The sequence below is a fragment of the Lissotriton helveticus genome, chromosome 12, assembly GCF_964261635.1.
Source record: "Lissotriton helveticus chromosome 12, aLisHel1.1, whole genome shotgun sequence".
Lineage (NCBI taxonomy): Eukaryota > Metazoa > Chordata > Amphibia > Caudata > Salamandridae > Lissotriton > Lissotriton helveticus.
In genome coordinates this window covers 864445283-864470446 of record NC_136073.1, presented here as the reverse complement: position 1 = coordinate 864470446, position 25164 = coordinate 864445283, and the positions used below count along the sequence as shown (strand labels likewise).

The following is a 25164-nucleotide window of genomic DNA, read 5'->3' as shown; positions in this document are numbered from 1 at the left end:
GCACTTGATGGGGGGTTTGGGGACAGGTCAAGGTGAGGTGTAGCGGGCAGGTTGCTCATTGCTGGGTCAAGTGGTATGTGGATATATGTAGTGAGGAGGCAGTGTTGAGAAATGTGGGCTCAAGCGCCTATTCGCAACTGTAAAGACTTTCATTGAACCTTCTGAACATGAAGGGCACTAGGAACAGGCTGACTGGTCAGATGATCAGGCGCCTGTCTGGCTTTGCATGCTCTGCTATTGCCACACTGTTTCCTGTTAAGGCCCCAAACAGCAGTAGCTGCCTTTACCTTTTAATATTAGGTGTGACTGTTATCAGGCACTTACTTTCACACTAACCTTTCAAAGGAAACCACCACAAACTACAAATTTACATAAAAATTCACAAAGGTGAAAGGTTGTCTGAATCCTGTACCAGGCTTATTCGTGTACACAGCCTGTCTACCAGTATTCATATATGTTGTATGTATAACTTGCTTTATTTGTATTGTTTCTTTTCTTTAAAAAAGGGCTTCTAAATAGGCAAAACACAAAAATACCAGAGGTGCATGCATAGAAATGCTGACAATGTAAGTTTAAATATATATTAACTAGTTCAAAAGCAGAAGTACATAGCTGGTAATTCAGCGTGGGAAACTCTTCTCTGACTTTGCATCTCCAAACTTCCCACACTGAGCAGGACTTCGTAACAGGAACTATTATTCCCGAAAGTCAATTTAAGATGACAGAAGCAATTCTATCAAATCTTACTTTCCAGTCCAGCTGTACTTAAATTGTATAAAAGTAAATAAAGGGTCACAAGGTTTTCTTAGGAGTAGTTGTTGTAGAATGTGAGGATTATGATTACATTACCAAAGCTGCCTATTCTTGATTCCATCTCATGCCCCTTTCTTCCAACACCCTACACTTCCTGTCTCTTTATCTCATGATTACTGACACTGCCTAGTCTTGATTCCACCTTGTGCATCTTTCCTCCACCACCCAACACTTCCTGCCTTTATATCATGAATACCAAGGATGCCTGATCTCGATTCCACCTCATGCCTCTTTCTTCCACTGTCCTACGCTTCCTGCCTTTATCTCATGAATACCAAGGATGCCTGGTCTCGATTCCACCTCATGTTTCTTTCTGTCACCACCCTAAACTTCATGTCTCTTTATCTCATGAATCCTGAGGCTGCCTGGACTTAATTCTGCCTCATGCCTGTTTCTTTCACCACTGCATTTCCTGTGCCAGATTACAAAACATTTTTGACTGGTCCTAATGCATTTCCTTTAAGGAATGTAAGGCAGTCCTTGATGCAAATACCTTTTGCCACTGTATTATGAAAGCAGATTAGTGTAGGTGGTAATATTTGACCCGAATGTTTGTTCATATTTTGCATTTGGATATGGAGGTGTTGTGCGGAGTTGTTTTTTATGTAGTTCAGTTTTGTTGTGCACTATTGCATTTTGTTGTACTGTGGTTGTGTGTTGCATTTTGTTTCTACTGTTAGCTGTCGTGCCCTGTTATGTTTTTACTTTATTATGCTTATGTTGTCTTGTTATTTTGCTTTGTGTTATGTCATTGTCCTCAGCTCCATTGCTTATTATAGAGATGTTAACAAATATATGATCACCTCTCGTGTTTTGGATAAGAAATAGTGTAAAAATCATCTAATCCTTTCGTTCACTTCATCTTTCTCTCTAACATTTTTCTTTTACCATTCTAAATAAAACTTCCAGGAATTAGTAGTTTCTAAATACGTTTCATGTTGTACGACATTACAGCCCTGAAGAAGCCCTTATGAAGGGTGAAACATGTTGGCTGTTTCCACATTTGTACAACGGACTTTGAAAATAAAAAAGACTTGCAACAGAAACCGACAACACTGGCTAAATGAACTCTTCTTTTTGTATACTATACTATTATCGATCTATTGTGTGGTCTCTCATCAGCTTTTTCCCTCCAAAGTTCTGTAGCCTCATCTGGGCTCGGCATTTCTTTCTCCAGTTGGGAAAATATAAACCCCAGTTCTAAGCCTTCTATCTTGGATTCACACTCCTGTCTTGCTCAATGCATTGACCGTAAAATGGGACTGCAGAAGCCTTTGAAGAAACCGTAGCACATTATTGCCCTTTTCTGGACATCGGAAATCTCTGTCGATGTCTTAACTAGTAAAGGAGATTCAACAAGATCTCATGATAGCAAAGGCAAACCTCAAGTGAGTCAATGACTTCCCTGCCAGAGTACCGTGCAGCAGTGAGTAACCAAGAAGGACGTGACTCCATAAGCAATCATTTATCATGAACCTCACTCAGGAAATGGTGTCCCAACAAGAGACAGAAGACGAGGCTACGATGACGCAACAATCACCGGCACTGATCACTTTCTCTTGTGATGCCCCCGTATCCCTAAAGTCCAGCCGAGAAAAATTTTACAACTGGAAAATCGCACTGTATCTCTTTATTTCAGTTGTCTGACAGCAAACATTATGCACATATTTTCCTTGAAAAAAATCCTGGCCCAGTAAAGAGCCATTTTCAGGGGAAATAGCTCGCTGTTGTGAATGCTGAAAACATTCTCAGTCGGCATTACTACGTCATCAGTCCACCTACATTTCCATTCCAACCTACTGCTGCCAAAAATACTCCACCCCTCCATGCATGAAGACACACACGCCATTCATGTATGACCCTGGAAACCTCCATCACCGCAGAGTGCGGCCGGAAGCGGGCACCAGAATAGGGCCAGGGCAGGAGGTGTAGAATGTCTGCAGCTCAGTACTCCTGGGGTGTGAGGTAAGATCTGCTCAGCCTGGCAGGGGGGGTGGGCTTGCTGTTGTAGAAGAGAGGATGACTTCAGTGTAACAACGGCTGACCTCCACTGACTTCAGTCCAACAATGGCTGACCTCCACTGACTTCAGTCAAACAACGGCTCACCTCCACAGACTTCAGTCCAACAACGGCTGACCTCCACTGACTTCAGTCCAACAACGGCTGACCTCCACAGACTTCAGTCCAACAATGGCTGACCTCCACAGACTTCAGTCCAACAACGGCTGACCTCCACTGACTTCAGTCCAACAATGGCTGACCTCCACTGACTTCAGTCCAACAATGGCTGACCTCCACTGACTTCAGTCCAACAACGGCTGACCTCCACTGACTTCAGTCCAACAATGGCTGACCTCCACTGACTTCAGTCCAACAATGGCTGACCTCCACAGACTTCAGTCCAACAATGGCTGACCTCCACAGACTTCAGTCCAACAATGGCTGACCTCCACAGACTTCAGTCCAACAACATCTCACCTCCACTGACTTCAGTCCAACAATGGCTGACCTCCACAGACTTCAGTCCACCAACGGCTCACCTCCACTGACTTCAGTCCAACAATGGCTGACTTCCACTGACTTCAGTCCAACAATGGCTGACTTCCACTGACTTCAGTCCAACAATGGCTGACCTCCACAGACTTCAGTCCAACAACGTCTCACCTCCACTGACTTCAGTCCAACAATGGCTGACCTCCACTGACTTCAGTCCAACAATGGCTGACCTCCACAGACTTCAGTCCAACAATGGCTCACCTCCACTGACTTCAGTCCGAAAACGGCTCACCTCCACTGACTTCAGTCCAAGAACGGCTCATCTCCACTGATTTCAATCCAACAACGGCTTACCTCCACAGACTTCAGTCCAACAACGTCTCACCTCCACTGACTTCAGTCCGAAAACGGCTCACCTCCACTGACTTCAGTCCAAGAATGGCTCACCTCCACTGACTTCAGTCCAACAACGGCTTACCTCCACTGACTTCAGTGTAACAACGGCTGACCTCCACTGACTTCAGTCTATGAACGGCTCATCTCCACTGATTTCAATCCAACAACGGCTTACCTCCACAGACTTCAGTCCAACAACGTCTCACCTCCACTGACTTCAGTCCGAAAACGGCTCACCTCCACTGACTTCAGTCCAAGAATGGCTCACCTCCACTGACTTCAGTCCAAGAATGGCTCACCTCCACTGACTTCAGTCCAAGAATGGCTCACCTCCACTGACTTCAGTCCAACAACGGCTTACCTCCACTGACTTCAGTCCAACAACGGCTCACCTCCACTGACTTCAGTCCAAGAATGGCTCACCTCCACTGACTTCAGTCCAACAACGGCTCACCTCCACTGACTTCAGTCCAACAACGGCTCACCTCCACTGACTTCAGTCCAACAACGGCTCACCTCCACTGACTTCAGTCCAACAATGGCTGACCTCCACTAACTTCAGTCCAACAATGGCTCTCCTCCACTGACTTCCGTCCAACAACGGCTTACCTCCACTGACTTCAGTCCAACAACGGCTAACCTCCACTGACTTCAGTCCAACAACGGCTTACCTCCACTGACTTCAGTCTAAGAACGGCTCATCTCCACTGACTTCAGTCCAACAACGGCTCACCTCCACTGACTTCAGTCCAACAACGGCTCACCTCCACTGACTTCAGTGCAACAATGGCTCACCTCCACTGACTTCAGTGCAACAATGGCTCACCTCCACTGACTTCAGTCCAACAATGGCTCACCTCCACTGACTTCCGTCCAAGAACGGCTTACCTCCACTGACTTCAGTCCAACAACGGCTCACCTCCACTCACTTCAGTCCAACAACGGCTTACCTCCACTGACTTCAGTCTAAGAACGGCTCACCTCCACTGACTTCAGTCCAACAATGGCTCACCTCCACTGACTTCCGTCCAAGAACGGCTCACCTCCACTGACTTCAGTCCAACAACGGCTCACCTCCACTCACTTCAGTCCAACAACGGCTTACCTCCACTGACTTCAGTCTAAGAACGGCTCATCTCCACTGACTTCAGTCCAACAACGGCTCACCTCCACTGACTTCAGTCCAACAACGGCTCACCTCCACTGACTTCAGTGCAACAATGGCTCACCTCCACTGACTTCAGTGCAACAATGGCTCACCTCCACTGACTTCAGTCCAACAATAGAACAACACAACTGCCAATACTGAGCTCAACTCCTGGAAATCTTTTTCAAACGACTTTATGAATAAAACATAATAGTCTACTTTTTAAATTGCACCATCCAATGGTTTATTCAACTTTTTTTGTCTTCAATATTTTTGCCAAAAACGTGATTTTGTGTGCATGGAAATACAAAGAAAGCACTTGAAACAGATTATATACAGAAAAAATATATAAATTTCAATCCAGACTACCCTCAATCGACACACTGACACAACATCCCTTTTCCACAAATTTGGCCAAAACAAACAATCCTCATTCAAACATCAAACAACCATCCTACATAAAGGTCCCAGTGTCAACAAAACAAGAGACTAAAACAGATTTTCAAATACAACAATTTCCTTAGGTTTGCGTATTTTACCACATGATCCAAATCAAAATTTTGCCCTCCTATTTACAAAATTATTTTATGTGACCTGGGACCAGGTCGACGCGTTTCGAACCCGAGAATTAATGGGGTTCTCCTCAGGACCAACAGACTCTACAGAAAAAACAAGACAAACTAAATTTTAGGCATTTCTGATCTTTTCTAACACAGCCCACACCAAAATCAGCGCCCCTCAATTTCACCTTCCCTACCTTTAATCTTCAGGGTCAGTGACCCTCTTGTGTAACTCAAGTGTGTCAGTCTCTAAAACCACACATGCAAAAAGGAGACAGAAAAGAACATAAATCACGCCTTAACCGCTTCCATGCTCATGACGGAGCCGCTCCGTCATGAGCCTCGGTTGAGCTGTGCTCATGACGGAGCGGTTCCGTCATGGCCCGCTCGGCGCGCCTGCGCGGCGCGAATTCCGCACCTGCGCTGGACGTTCCATTGAGCGGGCGGGGCCATGACGGAACCGCTCCGTCATGAGCACAGCTCAACCTCGGCTCGTGACGGAGCGGCTCCGTCACGAGCATGCGAGCGCCGCTCGGCCCCCCCGCACCCCTAGCGCTGCGGCGGAATTGCCGCCGCAGCAAAGGGGTTAACAAAACACTGTCAGTAATTGTCTCTGTCCTCCTATTGGGCTTTCATATAAAACTTACCCCCAGTTTTCTTGTATCCTGTCTGGGTGACTTCGGGCCAACAATGGCTCACCTCCGCTGACTTCAGTCCAACAACAGCTCACCTCCACTGACTTCAGTCCAATAATGGCTCACCTCCACTGACTTCAGTCCAACAATGGCTCACATCCACTGACTTCAGTCCAACAATGGCTGACTTCCACTGACCTCAGTCCAACAATGGCTGACCTCCACTGACTTCAGTCCAACAATGGCTCACCTCCACTGACTTCAGTCCAACAATGGCTCACCTGCACTGACTTCAGTCCAACAATGGCTCACCTCCACTGACTTCAGTCCAAAAATGGCTGACTTCCACTGACCTCAGTCCAACAATGGCTGACCTCCACTGACCTCAGTCCAACATGGCTGACCTCCGTCCAACAATGGCTGACCTCCACAGACTTCAGTCCAACAATGGCTGACCTCCACTGACCTCCGTTCAACAATGGGTCAACTCCCTTGACCTCAGTCCAACAAAGGCTCACCTCCACTGACCTCAGTCCAACAATGGCTCACCTCCACTGACCTCAGTCCAACAATGGCTGACCTCAATGAACTGCAGAGGCCCTAGCCTCCAGGAGGCTGGCATAACCCCCCTGGAAGGATTTCCCTCCAGGGCCTAGTGGGCACAAACCTTTGCATCACGAGTTCATCACTGGTTCGGCTCCATTGAATTCTATGCATGGAACTACGTTATCAGCCGACACAGGGGCACCTCACAAATGACGTGTCACTGGCTCTGTTTTCCTTTTGTTTAAGGGGCCGGGGAAGGGGTGGGTCGGTTGGTCAGAAAGACCACATACACTATTCATGGCTACATGCACCAGCGCAGCCAGTAACGGCAAACACTACTGAAACCCCCAGAACAGACACCAACCTCGGAATGCAGACTGTAGGGGTCTCTCCGGCCCCCTCCTCGTGAACATTCACCCCTGCACAAAGCGCACAGTGTGGAGAGCTGAGTTTGACACTACGCAAAATAGCAAAGTGCAGGGTGTAGTCCGAACCAACCTGCTGCACTCATCCTCTCATCATCCCAAGGTTGGTACAAGGAAGTACCAGTGCGATGGGTCACGATAACACCGCTAAGCGCCTAGAAACAGCTCCGTGCGCTCTGGCGCTGTATCGTGTATCGCTTTAACAGCAGGGCTGTCTTGCATACCGGACCGAGCCTGGGAACCAAGAGCTGGAGCAGCACTTAACCACTGCAAGCTAACCGCAATACAACAGCAGTCCCTCAGCGCCGTGAGGCAGTGGCCGTGCACTTTGAGCGCTTTATAAAACTACAAAATGACGCCCAAGTAAATCAGAGGGGGGCAGCCGCGCACGTGCTCCTGCAGCTTATATAGTCTAAAGATGCTTGTCCGACACTTGGCTTAAAAAAATGAAAACGGTAGAATTATTTGCACCAGAAAAGAAAGCAAAAAAAAGCTTTCGGCAAGAATACCCGAGAACGGTGTATAGCCAAAAGCAGTAACATCAATATATGTCAGTTTTACCTTAGCCAGACCTGTTTTCAGAGACAGAATGATTCCCTGATAACATAATGCCAAACCTATTTACAAGTAGGTGCTAATACTTTCCTTCACACTAGATGGTAAATTTGTTAAGCCCTCCCAATCTGGGGAGATAAGGTATTGCCATCAACGGGAATGCTAGCCCAGGATCACACGCTGCGCTCAGGTGTGAGAGCTGGGATTTCAAGTGTCCGGCAAGGTTCAACACCACACGCAAGAATACGCACCGCCCTACTACATCGGCCGTAACACTTTTCTAGTTGAATTTGCTCTAAATTTCCACCTCCCTTCCCTCTTTTCTCCCAATCTCCCCTACTCACTTGTCTGCCACTGTGGTGTGTGCCCCCTTCCCTTTGTAAGTCACATCACACACGGCTCTCTATTTCAAGTTCTTCTCTTTGCTTCCCTTTAAGGTGTTGTGAACCCCACAAAACACTAAGACAAAAACTATAAAAATAGATTTTATACCCGTCTTACTTATTTTCGCTTCCGTTATCTCTCTCCTTCAGTCTTGTTATCCACACCTTCTGTCACTTTCACTTCCTGAGGACAGGCTCACCGCCTGAAAGAAAGGTCTCACAGCAGCACCCCAAAACCTTGCATGTGGGTGAAACGCTGTGGCCCCGCGTGAACCCAGAGGCCGCAGAAAGGACAGTGAAATCCGATAAAAGGGCAGACTCACCTCTCGCACCCGTGGCCAGCCGCCTGCCCTGGCTGCACGCTTAGTGGCTGTGGATGCAAATTCACAAACAAAATACCCTTGGAGGGAGGGAGGGAGAGAGAGGCTATCACTTCCCATCTGAGCCCTCCCTCGCCCCCCCCCCCCCCCCCCCCCCCCTCGCCTCGAAAAAACAGAGAAGCCAAAACAGCCAGTGAAGCAAGTCCGACTTCTGCTTTTCTACCACCAGAAACAGTGATTAGGGGCCAGTGGCTGGTGACGTCAGCAGTGGGGGCATCTCTCGTCCTGTAAGACTTGGCAGGTGCTGCAGAGGCCGGCTCAGCTGTGAGGGGTCTTACACACCTGCTGTCTGCAGGATGGACTGGTCAAGGCGGTGCCGGAAGGGATGGTCAGACAGATCACTGGATGGGCTGTGTTTTCTGGCTGTCCCGGGGACTGATTTAATTTCTGATTTGCCGGTTTTTGCTGTTGAATTCTCTGATATTACCACAAACATTGCCTGCAGGGAGCACAGGTCCTTGCACTCACACATACAAGTTTAAAATCAACCTGATTTGCAAATTTGGGCCACTTTTCTAGCTATCTGATTCACTAATGGGGCCACTTTTTAGGTCTCGTCCTATTAATCGCACAAGCGATAATACGACGAGAGTATAGAGGCTCATCCAAGCTCTGAAACCATCGCGGATTTCTTAGAGTGCATGTGCTTGTGCACGCGCTTAACATTTGCTCCCCGGACCGCCTGCCTGCTTCATACTTCAAAGGAATGCGCCCCCTGCCCACGCAATGCCGAGAGCCAGCGCTTCCCTCCCACTCGCTCACTCCCCTTCTCCCCCGCCCCCACCCCAATGCTTGTTGAAATTGCATTCACTTATACAGAAAACAACGTGTTGTTTTTAAGTCCTGACAGTACATAGTTATGTCTGTGATACAATTTGTTCATTGTAAAACGGAATTCCTTCTTCAAAGCACCTCAGCGAATCAGCACTGAACTCATTCATTCACTTCATGAGTTACAGGAAACGACTACTGTAGTTAAAGTGCAACTTGTGAGTTTTCTGTATCCTCCTTTTTTCCGCAACTCAACACTGACATCCGAACCCTCTGCCTCTTAATTAATTGTGGGTGACCCGTAGCTGCGTGGTTCACTTGTTTACACATTAAGCACTGTCCGCCTCAGACCGTCTTGCAACCAGTCCCGTCTCTCCTTCACCCAACAATGTCTCTGCTCCGGTCCCACCTCCTACCGCTCACCTCTCTTCCCCTTCCCCCACCTGGCTCGTGTTCCCCCCCCACCCCCCTCGTCACATCAGGCTTACTCTACCCCTTCTCTTCCCCTCTTTTCCTGATACTGTTGCTTCCACCCCATCCTGAATTCTCTCCACCGGCTGTTCTCTGTGAAGCCCCTACCCCCGCCTCCCTCAGGGTTCCGAGCCGTGATGCTCACCCCCAGTCCCTGACGCTGCAGACACCGCTCTTGAATGTATTGCTTCGTGTCATCCGCTTGTTTCTGCCTTATGACAAGCACGCGCTGATCCCCCCTCCCCAGCAGAGGTCCTTCCACTCAGGGAGCACACCACCCCCCTGACACCTCTCTGCTGGAAATAAACACTCAGGCAATGGGATCCATTTTATTACCAAGGGCCTCTTTTATAAAACTAGGAACTTTTTGTATACCCACCAGAGTTTACCCGAATATAGATTCACTGTTAAGGTAATGTACAATTGTACATATATAGTTCGCAGCCCCATATTGGCGCTACCAAAGTCACTGAGATATGAGGGAGTTGACAAACTGATTAGCCCAAGATAACACATTGCTTGAAATTGAAATTGAAATTAAAATATTTATAAAGCGCACATACACCACGCGGTTTCTTGGCGCTAGGACATAAAACCAGGAGGGAGAGAAGAACCGGCCAACTAACATGGGAAAGCTTGGGTGAACAAAAATGTTTTTAAGGATTTGCGAAATTCTGAGTAATGAGTGGAAAATCTAAGGGAGGGAGGAAGGGCATTCCAAAAGGTAGGCGCAAGCGTAGTGAATTTTGCGCCACCTGACCTCTTCTTCTTAAAACGAGGGACAACCAGAAGAGATTGTGAAGAGGAACGCAACTCTCTGCTAGGACAATATGCCTTGATCTCAGAGGAGATAAAGTGAGGGGCTGTCCCTGCCCTTGCCTGGAAGGTGATACAGCCCATCTTAAACAAGGCACGCTCCCGGATAGGCAACCAGTGCAGAGCTTTGAGCAGCGGGGTAACATGATAGGACTTGGACAGATTGTAGACAAGTCGGGCTGCTTGATTCTGCACTAGTTGGAGTCTCCGAAGATGGTAGGCGGGGACACCGTTATACAAGGTGTTTCAATAGTCCAAGCGGGAGATCACCATCACAGACAGAATAAGTTTGAGGGCATAGAAAGAAAAACAAGCATTTACAATGCAATGGTTTCGCCTTTGGAAAAGTTTGAGCTATTGGCATTGTAAATGGCAACAATTGTATTTATGTGTTGGTTTTGAAAACAGATAAATAAATGTCATGGTCATTTACATTGCCATTAGCTTAATCTCTCCTTACAAGATGTATGTGCACTTTGGGGTTTCCAGGGCTGAGGCCCGCGAGCCCAGACACTCATTAAAACCCACAAGGCGTTTTCATGCAAATCAGGAGGCCTCGACCACAGAACAGAGCTATCATTTCAGGGCCCGTATTAGAAGAACGCCGGCGTCACCCCACCCCGCTGACTATCTTAAGCTTGCAAAAAATAAAAGCGAAATCATAGATTTGAGACCCCCCTTCTGCTTTAGGAACAAAACCTTAGTCTTTTCCACTGAAAGGGGGAGGTTTTGTGTGTTGCAACCGTCAGAGCCGTGTGTCAAGTAGGGCCCTTCAAGGAGGCACAGGCCCGTGTGGCAGTGAGAGAGGGAGAAAGAGAGGAATAAAGTAGGAGGCAAAGAAAAGCACGAGAGGGGAGGCAGGAGAGAGAAGAGAACAGAATGACTGCAGGCAAACAAAGAGGGAAAAGAAGGAGTGGGAGAGAAAAAGGCAATAAAGAGAAGGCAAGGACGAAGTAAAATAACCAAAGAGGGTGAGAGAGGAAAAGCGGGCAGATTGCGATTGTAGAGACAGAGGGCAGAGAAGTGCGAGTCTCTATCTTGCTGTCTGCTCTGGTCATCTACATATAATTGGTAATATTAGTCATACGTCCCAATAATCTCCCCAACATAAGGTAAGTTAAGGCAGCGTAATACGCTGTTACCGTGATTCTATGTAGTAGCGTCCTGAAAACACACCACCTCTGGTTCACGCAAGATCACCTCTGGATCTGTACCACTGCCAATGGGAAAGGATTCACCAAACGGGAGATAGCTCCGGTCCGTGAATCAAGGAGGTAAAAACACCAGGCTGTGTCCAGCCGGACGACGGAGCAAAGCCCGGCCGCCGGGCGGAGCACAAGGGTGGGGGAAGAGTACAGGAAAGGCTAATAACCTCGGAAACACAGATTCCGAAAAAAGAACGTAAATAAACGAACATAGACCTATGCTGTCCCTGAGATTCGTAAATTTTATTTCTATACAGAGACTGCTGAAGTGATTATTTTTGTACTTTCGTAAAGAAGGAACAACTGCTTCTACTAGTTGTTTTAAGGGAAGAGACTTTCTACCCAACAAGTGAAGCCATGCTGGAATTTGTTGGCAGCTTCCCGTTTGATGAAATTGATATCCGTTTTTAAATACCTGTTAATTTCTTTGTTGTCCATTATTGCTTGGGGTAAGGTCATTGTATTGTGACTATCTTAAATATTCTACATGGAGAGCTGCACCAGCATAAGGTATTAACTAAACAAATATAAAATGCATGTATTTGGGACGTGGGGCCTCCAGTAAATGACCATTTGTCTAAAAGTAGGGTTCAACTATACCACTCGCAGTGTAAAGCGCAGCAGGGGTTTGGTTCATCAGCAGACGGGCTGCCCATGCTGCACGGGTTCTTGTCATGGACTGAGACCCCCAGAGTGGCCACAACCCCCAGTATGGAGACCACTACAGCAGAGACTCACAGGGATCTCTCAGGGTGCGCACAGAGAGGAATCTAACAACGAGGACCCCCGACTTTTAGTATGGGTGAAAACAGTAAGTGAGCAATTCACCTTTTCATAAAATATTAGGCACCGGCAAGGACTGAAGAACACTCGAGTGACTCTCCTGTATGCGATGGTCAAGGGGTGGTGGTCTGGATTTGACTGTCCTCATACTCCAGACCTTTGTGCTTCAGGCTGCACTCGAATGAACTGAATTACACGTTTGCCAGGCCAGTAATGTCGATGTTAATCTGCTAACTTCACAAAGCATTGCAGTTGTTCGCGTGGTAACTTCAAATATCTCTCGCAATATACAGAGCTCATCAGAGTGTTAGTGTGTTATCCGAATACTTCAGTACCTGTGCTGCGAGGTGCTGTCTCCCCTGCAGGCTACCCGAAGCAGAGACTGCAATCCATGTGTGTTGTGACTGCACTTCAGAAAATAAGGTGGCCTTCTGTGCTGCACCAGGTAGCGGGCAGCAGGGGAGCATGGGAACAGTAGCAGAGCCCCGCAGCCGTCCTCTCTGCCAGACCCCGATGCCAGGCCCTGTAATCAGATTGTGGTAAGCGCCAGTCATCAGTTCAGCTAAAACCAAAACCAAAACGAGTACTTAAAGGGAAACGTGTGGGAAGGGCAGGGCCGGGCTTCAGCATGGGCAGCTCTGGAAACAAGCATTAGCGGTGGCGAAATGAAATAAAAACAAGCACCTACGGGCACACGGACAGCGGGAGGGGGGGCGGCGGGAACAGCACACGGTCAGCGGGAGGGGGGCGGGAACGGGCACTCACCTGGACTTCTTCCGGCGGCCGTGGTCGGCATGGAATGACGAAAACAAACACCTAAAAAAAAAAAACGAAACTCCGCCCACCGCCCGATGACGATGCAAAAAGGGTGGAGAGGGAAAAAAATCACGGGAACGCCCCCGAATCTGGTCCGGCCTTGACGGACAGATCCAGCTTCCAATGGCTAGCCTCCATTTATGGAGCTAGCCAATGGAAGCAGAGGCGGGACTAAGCCCCACACTGTAGGAACATAAGATTTCTCCTGGGCGGAGCTAGTGCTCCGGCCCAGGCGAAACCTAAAAATCTGTTCATTAGATGGTCGTATAGTTTCAACAGTATATATATATATATATCCAATATTCGGAAAGCTTCTATAAATATCAATGACTCAACAGTGGCATAGTAACCAGTAAGGTCAGCGTTGTGTTTGCTTGGCTGAAATTTTCAACGGTGTTGCCCCCTGCTGGCAGAAGCAGGAAAAGGAAGTGACTAAAACTTTCGACACCGTCGCCACCTGCTGGAGCAAGCTGGAAGTTACTAAAACGCTCAACAGTGTCTCAGCCTGCTGACAGAAGTCAGAAGTGGCATCATTTTTTTTCTCAGTGTCACCTCCTGGTTTTCCAAATCTAGAAGTAACTGAAACTTCCAGCAGTGGATCCTCCTGCTGGCAGAAGCTAAATGTGACTGAAACTTCCAGCAGAGTCTCCACCTGCCGGCAGGAGCCAGATTTGGCTGAAACTTTCAACTGTCTCTGAGGCAGGAAGCCAGATCTCTAGCTAGGGAAAGGCTAGAGAGAGCTAGGGGCGACCCGTCACTGGGCCACACAGACTAGGTAAGGTTTGAAGTGAATTAATATGGATTTCAACAGTGTCAAAGACTTTTCTCGAGTTAGGAAGAGGCTAGAAGGACCTGCTTTAAATGAAACGGAGCTGTATTTTATGTTTACTGATCAGCTGCATGTATGTATATTAAATATATATTATTTGATTTTTTCCAAGTAAAGTCAGCGGCTGACTTTGAGTCATTGCGTTTTGTTGTGTGATTCGCTGAGATCTAAGTTTCCAGCCCACACACCCTTCCTGGGGGGTCCCGACGGCTCTGCCTCGCGAGTAGGGTCTAAAGGGGTGCACTTCGGGCTCAGTTTGAGAGTCAGCGGGAAGGTGCCCCCAAGAACCCAGAGGTGACAGGCTCCGAACGTCACACTTAGTGAAGAACCCCTTATTACCCTCTGACCACCAGAACCAAGGGTGCCACTCTGAGTACAGCTTCTTGTACGAAGGGTATCTATCTATCTGCCTGCCTCTCTGTCTGACTGACTCTCTATCTGCCTGCCTGCCTTGCCTCTCTGTCTATCTCTATCTGCCTGCCTGCCTGCCTGTCTGTCTGTCTATCTCTAACTGCCTGCCTCCCTCTCTGTCTATCTCTATCTGCCTGCCTGCCTGTCTGTCTGACTTGTCTGTCCGAATGACTGACTGGCTGACTGCCTTTTTGTCTGTCTGCCTGTCGATCTGCCTGTTGCCTGTCTACCACTATCTACCTGCCTGTCTGCTGGCCTGTCTGTCTGTCTGCCTGCCTCCCATTGCCCCACCTGTCACACTCAGCCTCGCCCTCCTTGAGTTGAAACACCCTTACCTTCTGTGAAGTGACTTTCCACCTGTGGCCTTGTTCGCTTTCATGCCACTCGGCCTGCAGTCGCATGCTCTGTGACGTCACACTCGGCCTGCAGTCGCATGCTCTGTGACGTCACACTCGGCCTGCAGCCTCGTGCTCTGTGACATCAGACTTGGCCTGCGGCCTCATTCTCTGTGACGTCACACTCGGCCTGCAGCCTCGTGCTCGGTGCCGTCACTCGGCGTGCAGCCTCGTGCTCTGTGACGTCACACTCGGCCAGCAGCCTCGTGCTCTGTGCCGTCACTCGGCCTGCAGCCTCGTGCTCTGTGATGTCACACTCAGGCTACAGTCTCATGCTCTGTGACGTCACACTAGGCCTGCTGCCTCATGCTCTGTGACGTCACACCCAGGCTACAGTCTCATGCTGTGACGTCACATTAGACCCCGGATGGGTAGGTGCCATGATGATAATAATAATACAGACACTTAAAGAGCGCGACAGCTACCTCAAACAGAGGTGTCCCGACGCTAAAGCGATCAGTAGATAGCAAACCGGACAGCCACGTCCTCGCCCAATTATTCTGCCCTAAAGAGCCAAGTTTTAACCATTTTCCTTAAAAGGGGTTCTGTATCTATGTTGCTGAAATCACTTGGCAAGGAGTTCCATCATTTTGCCGCCCCGACCGTGAAGGATCTGCCCCATGCGAGCCTTCTTGAACCGAGGCGCGCAGAGAAGCTTTGGCGAATTGGACCGTAAGGATCTAGACTGCGTGTAACCGTGTAGTCTTTGTTTTTGGTCGCTGAGGCATTTACCATGTGTGGCTCGAAACGCAAGCGTCAAGGCCTTGGACTCGATTCTTTTAGCCACGTTTGCGGAGAGGGACACGCCGAATCAGTCTCGCAGCTGCATTTGGTACCATCTGAAGACGTCTAATTAGGTACTTTGACAGGCCAAGATAATAATAAAGGCATTTTCCATAGTCCAATCTGGATGATCACACCCCGACCTCTGCTCCTACTCGGTGTGTTTTGTGCCGGAGGCAGAGAACGGGCAGGACTGACAGTTCCACGTCATACGAGGTTGGCACGGCCTTTCATGCTTCTAGGAAAGATAACATGCGTACCAATGAGCCCCGCCATGACAACACTTATTGTTACTGCTGAAAAGCAAACACTCCCTAGTCTGCGAGATGTAAATCTTCATTAAAGCAGCTGCAAGGCGCCCATGCTGGAGAAGCTTCGACTTTGAAACAATATGAACAGCATTGTATTATTATAGTAATTTTTAGCACTTTTGTGAGAATGCAATTATTACCATGATGGTTGTCTTTGTTGTCGTTAATGTTCTTGGTTTCGTTGTTCTTAATATGCTGTGTTATTATTCCGATACCTTTCACTGATGTGGTTGTTCTCCTGTTTTCTTCCCACCCTGTAAAAATCCCGGAGCACCATTACAAACACACTACAAGTGTGCTCCAGCGCCTTGAGTCGGACACTGGAGCTAGCGCCGTCTGTCGAGCACGTGTGATCAAAGACAGATAATATCCGGGATTTAGAGGTCATAGTTTAGTATTTAAAGAAAAACACACTTCACACGCACACACCAGTGAGCACATGTATGTATAAATACTCACACATATGTACACATATCTCTAACATAGTTATTTTTTTCTGTTCTACTAAAAGCGGTGGGTTCAAAACCCACAATTCACAGGAAGGAAATAATCCAAGCACATGGAGGGTGATGGTGGCCCCAAAAGCGGTAGATGGTTAGGTTGCGCTATACTACACGTGTCAGACGTTATCTGTTTATATCACACGCACTCCAAACCCACAGCCATGACGCTTCATTTCAAATAGGCGAATATTCATAAACTACAGAAAGTACAATACTGAACGTCCTAGTATCTAACAGATTAAGTAAGGGGGATATTTATGTTGTCCAGAAGGGCTCGTTTAATTAGTGCGTGTGCGAAATTCATCACATTTTGTGTTGAATCGTTTTCCTGACACTGTGTAAAAGGACGAGTGATGTGGTTGCTGGAGTCGGACCTGCGTGATCCGGTTGCTGCCGGCGTCTCCTGTTGCTGGTGTTTCACTGTCACGTGAGACACCGGCAGGAGCCCGGTCCGAGAAGGACATGTCTCATTCGAGGATAGTAACGTCTCTGGCCGAGGCGCTCCACCGCAGTCAGGCTTCGAGGAGCTGTAATGGGGCATTTCACCTGGGGAATGAAGGGGGCGAAATAGGGCACATTTCGTTAAATTGAAAATTCGCAAACTGTGTCAAGTTTCTCCTGCTGCAGACATCTGGACTGGGCCAGCTCTACGGAGCGAAGAAGGGGTTTTGGGGCTGCGAGAGCTAACAACGTCCCTGATTGCGTTGTAGTCGTCGGAGGGTCCGCTTGGGCCGGGGTTTGTGGACGAGGGCAGGCGTGACGTGCAGCGTAGGGGTTGGGCGTCATTGCGTAAGGGTGCGGGGGGGGGAGGGGGAGTCTAACTAGCCTGAGGGGTGAGGGAGGGACGGGGGGGGGTAAAAAACGATTGCAGCTTGGGTCCTGATGGAATGAATTTGCAGGATTGCAGTTTCTGCGAATTAAGGCGCCATTCTCTCGAAATGTGTCTATACAAAGTGCTGTTTCCATGCGACAAAAGTAGCAAAAAATGCACATAATGTCTGCGTGTTTGTAGTACAGGCACATACATGCGCACACACGTGACGTGTTGGTACTTTTATTACACACATTGCACAGATAATTCACAGAACCTACGAAATACGGAAACATCTCTCAGTTCCCAGTGAAATATGTGTTTCATCTTCACAATGACACCCCTGAGCCTCGCTGCACAGTGTCAGCAGCCTCAGCATTGCACAGTGTTTAATCAACGACACATCCGTGAGCAAGGGGCAGGCGCTGTGCTGCCGCCAGGGCTTCGCAGCACCTTGCAATGAGCAGCTTCGACAATCTGCGCCTTCTCAGACAGCTTTTGTTGTTTACACAGAACAAGCACTCACCTGGGCTTCCTCCGGCGGCCGTGGTCGGCAGGCATGAAATGACCAAAACAAACAGAAAAAAAAAAACGAAACTCCGCCCACCGCCGCGATGACGACATCGCAGAGGTGGAGGGAGAAAAAATTGCGGGAACGCCCCCGAATCTGGTCATGCCTTGACGGACAGATCCGGCTCCCAATGGCTAGCCTCCATTTATGGAGCTAGCCAATGGGAGCCGGGGGACGTTCCTGAAGCCAATATTGTAAACAATAGATTTCGCCTGCGCGAACTGCTTGCGCAGATCGCCAGGTCGAAACCTAAAAACGGGACACCTTACGGATAGTGCGAAGAGTGAGGAAGCACGAAGAAACAACTGAACTGATCTGAGAGTGCAGTGAGAGGTGCGCATTGAGTTTAATCCTTAGGGTTTTAACCGAAAAAGAAAGGGTGGGAGGGGGACCCAGGGAAGAAGGCCAAAAGGAAGAGGACCAGGGACTGGAGGAGCCTCCCGTCAACACCAGCTCGGTTTTGTCGGGGTTAAGCTTCAGATGATTAAAGCTCATCCAGTCCCTGATAAACAACATAGTAGAGTGAAAATTGTGAATGGACTCAGGGGAGGAGGATAAATTAAAAACCAATTGGAGATCGTCAGCATAGTTGTAGATGGTGACGTCCATCTGCTGAAGTGCAAAAATAAGAGGGGAAATGTACAGATTAAACAATAAAGGAGACAAAGAAGAACCTTGCGGCACTCCGCAGTGGACCAATTGAAGGGGAGCAGAGAAATTGGCCAGATGGACAGCCTGAGTGCGGTCCTTTAAAAAGGATGCAAGCCAGGCCAGGGCGGACCCCCTGATGCCGACCGCCTCGACACGGGAGAGAAGGATAGAGTGATCCACCGTGTCGAAGGCGGCGGATAAATCAAGGAGGACCAAAGCCTGGGGCCGGCCAGCATCCATGCCCTCTCGGAGATTGTCCAGCACAGAGAGGACAACAGACTCTGTAGAGTGCGCCGGGCGAAACCCAGCCTGACGAGAGGCTAGGCAGCCGTTCTCCTCCACGAAGATACTGAGCGTTCTAGTGATATGACGTTCCAAAATTTTACCAAGGAAAGGGAGGAGGGAAATAGGGCGGTAGTTAGTAAGTGAGGACGGGTCAGAACCAGGCTTTTTTAAAATGGGAATAATGATTGCCGATTTGTGAGTCTGGGGAACAACACCATGAGCCAGGGAGTTATTAAGAAGAGTGAGCTGAGGGGAAGGACAAGCCAGATAAATTGGTTTTAAAATGTGTGCAGGGCAGATGTCAGATGGAGAGCCTGACTTAACCGTCGAGATGAAAGACAGGAAAGCTTCTGTAGTCAGACGGGGAAAGTGATCAAGATGCATCTGAGGAGAGAAGGGCTGTGGATCCGAGTAAGAGGGAGGGGGAGGGGGAGGGACAACGTTAGACTTAATAGCTAAGACTTCGTCTAAAAAATAGCTATTAAGTGAATCGCAGAGGGTCTGGGAAGGGGAGGGCTTGAGGGTTACTCTGTCAGAGAAGGCCAGATCTTGTACAATAGAGAAAATTTCTCTAGGCTGATTTTCAGCAAGCAAGATTTTAGAAGAGAAGTACTCCATTTTGGCCAGAAGGATGGACTTCTTATATTGGTTCAGACGAGTTGTGTACTCAGTTTTAAGAGTGGGACAATAGGCACGTCGCCAGGCACGCTCCGCTTGCCGGAGGGTCAGTTTTTCCTCTTTCAATGCGGTATTGAAACACCTATTGGCGTCATAATTGCGCCTGGCAGAAACTCGTCTGAGAGGGGCCACCTGATCGAAGCCTCTACTGAGCCAATTATTTAGAGAGTCCATTTGACAATGGAAAGGGAGATCTTGAAGGTTGGGGCAGGAGGCAGAAAGGGAGGAGCAGAGTGATGGCACGTCCACATGAGTCCAATTCCGGGCCCATGTGTTTGCTTTTTTTGTTTTTCATTCAAGCGAATTACAGTGGAGGAATAAAGGTGATTCAGTCTATCGACTTTGTCTGGTTTAGACTTTTGTTTAAAGTGCATGTAAAAAAGGTAATCTATGTCATTCGTATTTATATTTCACATACTTTCCTTAATATTGCATTTCCTAACAGTGTTAGCTATTTTCAAGCTGTTGTGCCACGATACGTTTTTCAGACAGCATATCATTCTGGTAAGTGCATGCTTCAATGCAACATTTGTGCATGCTCGTGTCTGTAAATTAAAGCTACAAAGGGCACTAGTCAGAAAATAAAAATATTACCGAGTTCGGAATGCGAGTAAGTCTGTCACTCCTTTCATCCATCACTGCTTTCACCCTTTGATCTATTAATCTATTTGCCATTGCTTCACATTTCTATCAGCCCACCCGCTGCCCCATCCAACCTTTTTAGGTCTCGCCTGTCGATGCGCATGCGCATCGAGCAAGCGAGACTATAGGGGCTCATCCAGACTTTATCTAACTTGCAAGGAATCGTGGCGATTCCTTGCAGTGCCCGTGACTTTTAAGCTCAATGCGCATGTGCATTGAGCTTAAAAGCGCGTGCACAGCCGCCCGCATTCCTCCGACACCTTTTGAAGTGAAGCTTAGCTTCACTTCAAAGGGCCGGCTTCTTCACACCCACATGCCGCTCTGCCCCGCTCCGCCCCCTCCCCTGAGTCATCCTGCCTGCCCAGACTTCTCCTCCCCCCCTCCGACGTTCCCCCCGCCCCCTCCCGCCACGCAATGCCGAGCTTGTTTTCTTTCTACCCCTTTCCCTAGTCTTTCTCTCGCTTTCCTTGTCTCACGCATCTCTCTCAATGTGTACCTCGTTACATCTATCCATGTCTCTCCCGCTCTCTTCCCATTTGTTCATATGTTGTCATCTGCCAATCTTTCTCCCTACCTCTTCATTCGTTTTCCGTACATTTAGCCCTCAAACCAAATTCCTGTCTACTCGTGCCACCTGCTTTTTATCTGTCAACCTCTCGCCCCACCTCTAGCTCGCTTTCTTCTTCTGTTTACCCCCTCCGTCCCCGTCTCTCTCCATCCGTCAACCCTCCCTCACCCGACCCTCCCTGCCCTCTCTATCCCTTCCGTGGCTTCCTTTCGCAGTTAATGATTGCGGTATTTTCCGCACCTTGGTTAGCCTCTGCTCCTGCTGTGTCTCTTACTGTGTGGATGCAGCTGTAATTATTCTCCAGGTTCACATCCCTCGAGACCTCTGGGTAAAAGTGCTGCCTATAAATAAATATTCGATGTCTCTGCAGCCCCTCTCCTTCCCGCTATACGCTTTGCAGGTTTCTCGCCGTCTCTCCGGATCTCTTTATCACATTCCGGTCCCTCTCCATATTGCTGCGTATTTTGTCCCTTCTGCCTTGCTCTGTCTTTTGTTCACCTTCTTCTCTCTTTTTGTTGGCTCTCTTGTTTGTCTTCACATTTGCTTAAACTTTGAAGAACTTCAATTGTCTTTTTGAGAGGAGACATTTTAAATTTCCATGCCTAGAATTTTGGAAGGATTTTCACTTATTTTGTGGGCTCATTACCCATTTTGTGGGCTTATTGCCTCATTGTAAAATTGACGCATAGAGAATTGATGATCGTAAATATTTTTGTCCCCAGTTTTGCACTTTGCGCCAATTCGGAGCACAGTTCTATATGGTGGGGTAGCTAGAGCTTTTGCCGCTGGGTCGATCTTTCATTTGGCTGCTTATGACAGCTGTGCAGGTAAGAGGGGGAGGGTTGACAGAGTACGACGAGCGGCGGGAGGCAACAGACTATGAGACAGAATAAAATATAAAAAAAAGAAAACTTAGCTTGCGCCCGCCACCGCCCCCCAAAAAGTGCCACCCATGGTGGTCTGCCCCTCCTCTCCCAGCTACGTGTCTGGTTTGATTGTCACTCTCACAATTTCTGTGAAGGCCATTGCTGCAAGATCCACCTACGGGATACAGCATGCAAATCTGTGTGAAGGGGGTGTGGTCCAACAATAGTGTCAGAATATTATTTGTCATTAATATTGGGTTCCAAATATAATTTACCAAAATCTCACCCCATTTGAGTTCATAAAAAATCTACACCCGTTGGGACAATATCTCTGTAAACCCTATTTAGGATATAATGTCAGACAATATTCCCCTCAGTAACATGCTGACATGCAATCATGAAGAGTAGAGCTGTGCCCAAAAATGTCCCAAAAACGTTTGCCGACTTTACTCCTAATTGTTTCCAGCAAAAGTAGCAATCAAATGCAAAAACAGACTTGAACGGGTATTTGTATTGGTTTTTTTTTTTCATAACATATTTTATTGAATTTCTGCCATGACATTGGGGTGTTTTTATGGTGTGGCTTGCCAGCACAGTTACAGACAGACAATTATGTTATGCTATAATAATTTACACTGCTAATGGCTGCCCAGGCAAGTGCTTCCCATCGCGTCAGAAGCCTCAGTCACTAAAACAGGTACTCCCGCCTAGAACAGCCAAGTCTTTAACTGTTTTCTGAAACTGAGATGGTTAGGGACGTTGCTTAGGTAAATGGGAACTTTATTCCAGAGTCTGGGAGCCAAGACGCGGCATTACCTACCTCCCTGTCTAGCCAGCTTGAAGTGTAGAATAGCAGCTAGGTTGAGATCAGCGGATCTTAACATTCTAGTTGGGCAGTAAATGTGGAGCAGCAGAGAACTGACTGGGGGCAGCTGCCTTAATAAACACGCATTGAAAATGCAATAGGTGTCGATTTTTATTAAGTTTAAAGCCATTTGCTTTGCTAATGGTATTGTATTCTCGTTTTGCATTATTTAGTGTATATTTTGGATATGATGTAGTTGTATGTAGTTAAAATTGCTGTGTTGTAGTTTAAAGCATAGCGTTATTAGGAAAAGAGCAGTGTTTCAGATTTGGGAGGTGAATGAATAGAAGAATAGCATGTGTGTTAATTTCGTAGTGAGATTACAATAGCAAAAGACACACAAAAGGGGCGAGGGAAGAGCAAATATGTGCACATATATGCACATATCACAAATGTACACTAAATAATGCAAAGCTACAATTCAATACCATTAGCAAAGTAAATGGCTTTAACTTAATCTAAGGCGAGACCTATTGCATTTTCAATGCTTGTTCCTTTCTCCGTCCATTCATCCTTACATATATATATCCTCTCATTCACTGTTTCCCCATCTGTCTATTCTTCTGTCATTCCATCTATTCACCCTTTCACCTGGCAAACTTTTCACCCTTCCATCCAGCTTGCTTGCAACTACTGCCCCCTCACACACTGTGCACTCACACACTGCACACACACACTGCCCCCTCACACACTGCCCCCTCACACACTGCGCACTCACACACTGCGCACTCACACACTGCGCACTCACACACTGCTCCCCCATACACTGCCCCCTCACACACTGCCCCCTCACACACTGCCCCCTCACACACTGCCCCCTCACACACAAAGACACACCCACACAAAACCACACACACATGCAACCCCCCACACACACAACCACACACAGACACACACACACTTACACACAACCCACTCACACACTGGCCCCTCACACACGGCCCCCTCACACACACACAACCCCTCACACACAACCCCTCACATGTTGCAGGGTTTCTGTACTCACACAGAACTGTGCACAGAGGAGTGGAACCTCGGCAAATTAGGGTGTCCCAAAACTTACCTTAGCAACCAACTCACCCCTTACCGAGCTAGCTACAGTGTCTCATTGGACATATCAAACTCCCAATGTTTAGACAAACCAGAACATGAACTTACAGTACCTCAGGGTACGTGGAACTCATGAACACTCTTTCGTTATATTATCATTACAAACCAGAACATGGAGTAAAGAAGACACATGTGCATTTGAAATGTTTATTTACTAATGCCGTCTTCTCAGGCGCAGTATCTTAGATAATACAAGTATACTTATTATCAGTAGCAAAATTATCAGCATAGTTACTAAGACATAAAAAGCGAATGGTGACAGCATGTTAACATGCTGTAATGAATAAGAGTTAACAACACTTATCTCTCACCCTCCCTAACACATATATTATATTATTAGCTAAGAAGGTCTCTTTGGGTTGTTTTAGGGCGGGCCCATACCTTAGTGTCCTAGCATGAAGGAATCACATCAGCATACACCAGCTCTCTCTGCATGTGCACCGCATCAAGTGTGTTAACAATTCTCGTGCAAAGCAATATCAATCCCGCCTCAAGCCCAAGTTGGCAAAGGCTGCACTTGTGTTATGACTATGAAGGCGTGGAGATCAGACCTCATAACAATTCCATATCGTGTTGCTCCTGAAACTTCAGCACTCTCCGTGCAGACATGGTTTATTAAACAAAACTGATATCAGAGCAATAACATATTATTCTCACATACACCACGGCAAACAACTAGGTTGAAAGCTAAGTCAACAATTAAGGGTCGTGTGCAGAAGTTGCAAGAAAGGAAAAATGGCGTTTAAATCTCAAATGTACCTATGCTAACTTAACACGATATAAGGATATATAGGAGCTATATAACACCTCCCCATGATCCGAGAACGGACTAAATAAGATAACAGAAGTGCCATCACATGAGAGCAGAATCCAACTATAAACGAGCATGAATAAAAATTCAATTATAAAAACTAATGCTAAAAAATAGCCCACAAGTATAATGTGGCTCAAGCCAATAGGCAAGCAAAAATAAAATGTCTTGACCAAAAGTCAATAAAATCAAGGAAATGCTATTAATCAGCATGTCAATTCGAGGCAGTGTTTATGATAAGACTGTATATGAAAAGTAAGCTGCAACAGCCTCCAGGAGGAAGTCACTGTCCTCATCCGAAAACAGTTCAGCCATCCAATTTAAAAGATGAAAGGAACATACGTGATCTCCCAGCACCGGATCCTCTATAACCATCAGAGGACAGCTCGGTGGGTTTTCAAGAAAACTCCGTTCCAAGAAATTTTGCGCTGCCGACAACACATCCCAGGGACCCATTAGTCCATGTGCCACTGCCAAGGCCATAATCCTTTCGTCAGAACAAACCAACTCGTGAGCAATGATAGGACTCATCAGTTGATCAAAATCGACGTCAGAAGAAATCGGTCCGCAGAGACACAAATCAATGGCCCAAAGGAAATCACAGGTCAGGCAGCGAAATACAGGCTGGACACAGGTGAAATAGGAGAACCGAAAAGATAATCCAAACGCCGTGCTTAGAGTCGCCAACGGCAGTGTGCCATAATAATCAAGCATGCGGTTGCGAAACCGCGTCAGTAGCAGTTGAGCGTGGTCTTGCACAGGAAGGGCATCCATATTTAAAAAGGCAGAAAACCACTAAAGCGCCAGCCGCTAATGCAAGTAAAAACGGGAACCCTCCAAATAAGGATGAAAAAATAGAATGGAAGAAGGCAGGG

The 25164-nt window shown here is 47.6% G+C and overlaps 1 protein-coding gene across 5 annotated transcripts in view; it reads right to left on the bottom strand.

The window, feature by feature from the left end:
• The window catches only part of LRRC25 (leucine rich repeat containing 25), a 109432-nt gene that overhangs the window by 27174 nt on the left and 57094 nt on the right, over positions 1-25164 (bottom strand). Inside the window, exon 1 of one of the 5 annotated variants that reach the window (XM_078668233.1) lies at positions 8076-8349. The exons of 3 other annotated variants lie outside the window; for them this stretch is intronic. The gene's annotated coding sequence lies outside the window, so the exon portion shown is untranslated. Of the gene's footprint in view, positions 1-8075; positions 8350-25164 lie in introns of those variants that run through there. One more of the 5 variants, XM_078668228.1, reaches the window with a different exon arrangement.